This window comes from Lygodium microphyllum, chromosome 13, assembly GCF_053477565.2.
Source record: "Lygodium microphyllum isolate KBCC chromosome 13, Lygodium_microphyllum_v1.1.10, whole genome shotgun sequence".
NCBI classification, from domain to species: domain Eukaryota; kingdom Viridiplantae; phylum Streptophyta; class Polypodiopsida; order Schizaeales; family Lygodiaceae; genus Lygodium; species Lygodium microphyllum.
The window spans coordinates 94,161,062-94,167,619 of record NC_141147.1 but is presented as its reverse complement, the minus strand read 5'-3'; positions in this window follow the sequence as shown (position 1 = coordinate 94,167,619).

Sequence of the window (6,558 nt, the reverse complement as noted above, 5' to 3'; positions counted from 1 at the left end):
AATAAAGGAAGGCCAGTCACACATTGTGACTGTTGCAGTTCCCACATCTTATGTCTCTCTCTCTCTTGCTTTATCCTCCATAGTTCATATCTCTCTTGCTTTTGCTTGCTCATGCTTGCACTTGGGCTTCACTCTTCAAATTTAAGATGTAGTAGAGTTGACATGTCCTTCATTTGGTGAATGCCTATAACAAGAAATTGTAGTGCATTCTAAAGTCCTTAAAGACTTGATAAATTTTTAGGATATGCATCCAAATGTGAGGTTATGGTGCAAAACTTGTAGTGCATGCTAAATTTGTAAGAGGCTTTGTGGATTTTTAGAATATGTATCTCAGTAATGGTCCAAGTGCGAGGTTGTAATATACTTTGATAGGAAGGGATATAACTTGACCTCCAATCATTATATTGTTGATCATGCAACTAGAAAATTATTGTCTACTTTTTTGTAGTTACACAAATGTATACTAAGATGTCCAATTGGCTATTCATAATATTTATTGTTGAGGCATAATAGATTTGGCCATCTAGCCTACTATCTACTTTACAAGCTTAGTATCCTTCCAAATGCTTTTCATGTCTATGATAGTCATTTGTCCACTACTATGACGGTTAGTCTCCACTAAGAGCTCAATCTATACATTAAGGTCCTTGCAAGTGCTTTTATTGTCCAAGAATTGTGAAAGAAAAGATTCAAATAAACTCTAATGGATTGGCTTTAAAAAAGTAGATGCATACTTTGATGAGCACTTAGAGGCCTTTCAGCTCTCTTGTAAATGCTCAATACTATTAACTTATAATAGTGCTTTGCCATTTTTTGACACAATCTTATTATTTTAGGTCTCTTATAGTTTCTCATACAATTATTCTATATTGCATGAAACTTTATACAAATCTTTGTCATTTTTAAACAAAATTTATTATTTTAAGTCTCTTATAAACTATTTACTAGGCACCCCACACCTAGGACTTGTACAAGCATAGGTCTTAAGGGTGCCAAGCAATGGTTTGAAAATCCCCTTTGTTCCATGTATGTCCCTTTTAGGGTACTTCCACTAGTACCCTCAGCCCCCGGTAATGAATAAGTAATTATTCGCCCATAATTAGATTTGGAGTTTACATTATGCATACTAAATATTTTCTAAACATGTATTGCTCAAGACATTATCTTAAAATGTATATGTAACTTAAAGCACAATTCATATAGTAAAATTCATATACACATCTCTTTCGACTTGCTATTCGAGTGGAAACTTTAATGAGCACTAAAACACCTATACTACATTATTATATTTCAAAGAATAGTATCACTTATGCTTTCTTGATATTTCATAGTATAGTATCATTCACGCTTTCTTGATCAATGGATTTCAAAGTAAATGGAAGAAAACCATTGAACGAGCAAGGAAATTGAAAAATACCAAAATAATGTGATTCTATTTCCATACAAGTCTGTAATATGAGTCGAGCTTTTAGTCCTCGAATAGATTTGGAAAGAAGGGAAAACATCTACTTTCTTATATGAGAGTCTTCAAAACATTGGATAAAAACTTGTATGATTTGCATCTCAAACATTTGATGTGTGTGCGCGCGCGTGTGCATGCACGCATATGTCTACATGTGCGCCTACATGCATGTGTATGCACATATTTATGCAACTGTGCAGCTTTATGTGAATAAATGTTGGCGTGTTTTAAGCACACAAGGAGTAAGCACACAAGGAGTGTGTGTATGTACTTGGATACAACCAAATCGTGGGTAGTACTCAAAGTCAACATATCCTTTTATGCTAATTCTAAGACCCTACAATCAACACATCCTTCTATCATAACTATAAAAACCTACATTCAAAACCCCTCCCCCACCCAGAAAAATAAATAAATAAATATATATATATATATATATATATATATATATATATATATATCTCATACCAAACCATAAGCCTAAAAGATTCAAGCAATTCCATTTTTGTAATCCTAGCCTTAATGCCACTATCCATTCTCAATAAAAGTGGTAAAGTCATATGATAATAATTGATGTTTTTGCTCTTCCCATTGTAGATCCCTCTATATCTATGCTTACAACCATTGTGACAAAATACACCAATGGATTGAGTAAACTTGATACACAATATACCAAATTTCTCAAAATCTACATCACATATTTAAATATTTCCATTCAAAACCATATTATTTGACATGTTCCAAGTATTCTGAATAAACATACACAAAGTAGAGCCAATATACATGATATGTTTGTAACAACTATACACATATTAATCAATATGATTTGTTATCATAGGGAGGGAGGGATAATGCTATAGAGTGGTAGAAAACAATGTTCAAAGGAGGGATAAGTTTCATCTACTCTAGCTCACTCAAGAGTAGGCACCCAATGGAGATGAATGGGTTGAGATTGAGAGAAACTACCAAGGCCTATCTTAGTAGGCCAATTTTGGAAAGCTATCATTACTATGCATGCTTATTTCACTGATTCTTGCATAAAGGATGCCATCTCCTCCCATAGTTGTGACTTGGGCTGGCTTAGTGGAACTGTGGCTGTGTAACGTGTCCACTTGTACTTTCAGGGCACTCTTAGCAGTCCATCGGAAAGGATGTCTAAAAAGCTCCGCCCGGCACTCCCATGGAATGTTACGAGGTTTGCGATCTAGGACTTTCCGCGTCTGCCACGTAGAGAAAGTATTCCGGCCATTCCCACTTAGGATCGACATGAATTAGGGTTTTCCTGATTGGTCATTTCCTACAACAACTAGCGTCAGACCCAAGCGAACTACTTTACGCAGAAACGCCAGGTCCGAAGCTGATTCACGCTGCACTTGGTTCAAGGAGAATGGGAAACGAGGCGGATGCAAAGCTCAACCTCTCTGCCATAAGGTATAGTCCCATTCCATTCCCCTAAAACAGCATAAATCGGGTTCAAATATAACTCTAGGTCAACGCTCTTGTTGTTCGTATTCTTTGACGATCTTCCACCTGTCCATCGTGATTTGAGAAAAGTTACCGGTGAGCCGAGACCACCCATCCGTAGGACGGACCTATAGACCATCCTCCGCACTTTCCTCGGGTTGTTTTAGTTATTTAATTACCTAACACATTAGTAGGACATGTAACAATCAGCTTCTTTAATTAACCCGTTAGGCACTGGTTCTTTCACATAATCTTATCACTTGACATAGAAAAACAATATCAGACAAGTTTCTTATTAACATGTTATCATATTTATCTTTGAAATACAAAGAGTCTAGCTCGTAGGCTTATCCACAATCCGCTTGAAGGCTATCCAGCAATCCAAAGAGATCACTAATCCAAGTTTCCGCCCGTAGACTAGTATGCGGGCCTCGAGATCCAATCCCGAGTCACGTTAGCCTCTTGTGCAGGGCTCGGAAGGCGAGGGATTTACGGCCAGAGCCCCCCTGGCACCTAAGCGTCCTCCTGCTCCAAGTAGCGCTCAACGGAGAGACCTCTCACGGTGGGTTCGGTCCACTTGCCCGACGCGGTTAACAACCCCCTTGGTTAGGGTCAGGTAGGTAGTCGGGGGTAATTGAAGCTGCCTCTCCCTTCAGGACTTCAACCTGAAGTATAGATATCCATTTATCTTTTAATTCATTGATTTTAAAAAAAAAACCAAACAGTGCTCTAAAATCTATAGCAAGCACAAACATTTCCATTGATCGTTTTTTTGTCGACAAACTACTAACGAATGAATCCTTTCTTTTGAATGCATCCAACATTCAATCTGGGATGACTTGCAACCTGGCAAGATCCCCTATATCCTGGGTTAGGGCGTACCCTATTAACCCAACTTGGTCAAACCTTAAGTTCATTGGTTACTTCAATTTATCGACTGGTCTTTAGTTTCCAATCAATCTTCTTTACTCAAGAAAGACCACTAAATTAGGATGATTATTCATCCTCTTGCAAGATAACTTGTGTAAGGACATGCCAACTTCATTGTGAGAACCTGGCCATTCCCTTGTGATTGGGTCACAATGTCATATGATTCCGCACTTGTTGCGCAAGTGTCGCATCGAACTATGAGACAATGGAGTCACGAAACAATCTGTTTAAGGTTACTAGGCTGACGTTGTTAGACCTAGGGTTTCCAAGTTTCATCTTGTAAGATTCTTAGGGACAAACCCTAGCTCACTTCCCAATTTCATTTCACTGTCCCCTACATTTAGTGAATGTGGGCAAGTATTTAAGGTATAGGAGTTTCAGTTTTAGCGATACGTAACAATTAGGTCACGTGTTAATTTCCTAGTGAATTTCTTGGAATTCAACTCTTTCTAAACGAGTACTCCGCGGTTTAGGTGTTTTAGGTTCATACCAATTTGGTTAACTCTAGAAAGTAATTACATGATCATTTCCACATGACTCGTTGTCTATGCGTAAATTAATTTTTCAACCTTAACTTATCGATTTAAGGTCAGGCATAGGTTAGGTTAATTCCAACTAATCTTCCTATATTTTGCGAACAAAATTCATGCTAAACAAGCAACCTTTTACTTGATAATTTATGCAGTTGATAAACGATATTTTCCTAGAGTTTATGCATCGTAAGAATCATTTCATGCTTGCACTTTCCGTGATGATTCATTGCGAAGAGGATATGGGTTAATAGTGCGATACGTAGTTTATACATCTAGGCTTAAACGAAGTATACTATTTTAATGGACAATAATCTAGTTTATAATTCATTTCAATGCATAAAGCTATTTGCTAGAAATGCGTTTATGCTTTCTTTAATTTGCATGTTTCATTTAAAAGTATTGATGACTAAGTTCCTCCGTTGTGAGCATCTAGGACAAAAATATATCCTATTTCTAACAATTAACCTTGCGTGATTGAATTACAAAAATATCAAATAAAAATTAGAAAGGAAAACCTGGGCTTGGGGTAAGATATCCACGTGGATGTTGGGAGATGATCCTCCCGCAGCTACGCCTTGGACTTTCTTAGGAGGCATCGCAATTGTAGTCTTTCGGACGTGGAGGTAGCTTTACAACTCCTCTTTGGAATTCCATCGTTGCTCCCTTGCACCGTCCGTCGAAAGTAGTTTTAGAAGGCTTCCTCCTTGAAGTAGGGATTTCAAAAGAAGGGGTGTTTCAAAATCTTTTGCGAATAAGACCCATTAAAGCCATGGGAGGGGCTTAATGGCCTTATAATGATCCGCACAAACGGGGAATAAATAAAGTGTGGAATCCCTTACGAGGGTTTTTGAGTGGGAAAGGGAGGTGTTAAAAGCCCTCAACACTCTCTTCTCTTTTACGAGTGGGGGAAAAAGAACAAAGCTCCAAGGGTATTTTGCATGGGATTTCAAGAGCACAAAGGAAGGGCTTAAGGGGGTTTTTACGATAGGGGGTTTCAATATGCCACAAGGGAAGGGAGATAAGGGAATTTAAACACACGGGGGAGGGGGTTTCAAGCCCAAAGGGAAGGGGCTTAAGGGTTTAAATATGGGGGTTCCAAAATGGCACAAGGGAAGGGGGCTAAAAGAAAAATTTAAAACATGGGGGGGAGGGTGGTTCCAACTACCATGGAAAAGGGGGCTTAAGGGGGTTAAAACACGGGGGAGGGTGAGTGGTTTTGAAGCCCAAGAAAAAAGGGGCTAAGAAGCCCCCCCCTTTGGAAGCTTCTAAGCTTCTAGAAGCTTACGTGGAGGGAGGGGGGTATTAAGGCCGTCAGTCGATGGCAAATTCAGGCGGCAGTGGCGGTTCAGCAGCCCTCGTCCGTGCAGAGTGCTCCCTCAAGCCCTCTCTCTCTCACGTCGACTGCTCAGAGTGGCGGCAGCACTTCCTTCGTCCTCCTCCAAGCGGCAGCAGCCCAGGGTTTAAATAGGGGAGGGGAGGGGGATCTTCCCTCTCCTAACGTGTCGACAGCATGGCCATATCACACCTGCGAGCTCCACTGAGGAGCTTTCGCATCCTTTCTATTCCCCTCCCCTTCCAGCACGACAGTCGGCTGGGGAGGGGAATAAGAAAAAAAATTTGCATTATCCTTAGGAAATTATAAAAAATGCTATATCATTATCCCCATTACTTAAAAGGGGGTTCATGCAATTTGCAGTGTTTGGTATATTACACTCTAGCATTGTTCGCAGCTACATCATCACTAGCACATCCACCATGGGCCACAACACATGGTTGCCTATGAGGCCTCAACATCCTATTGCCCCTGCTATGTCTTCCACCATCACCATCAAGTCCAATAACTTGTCGATGAGTGTAAAGGCATCCTCATTCTTGAGCTTCAATAGCCCATAGTCAACTGAGATTTGCCTTAAAGATTGCATCTAAGAATATCTTCTATGGCTTCACGTCCAGATGCATCATGCAAACCTTCTATAGGAATGCTAAACACATCAAAGAATATCTTCTATGTCTTCATGTCTAGATGCACTGTGTCGACCTCCCAGAGAGAGAGAGAGAGAGAGAGAGAGAGAGAGAGAGAGAGAGAGAGAGAGAGAGAGAGAGAGAGAGAGAGAGAGAGAGAGACCCCACCCACATTTGCTAGAGTATCATTGGAGGACCCAAGAGGAA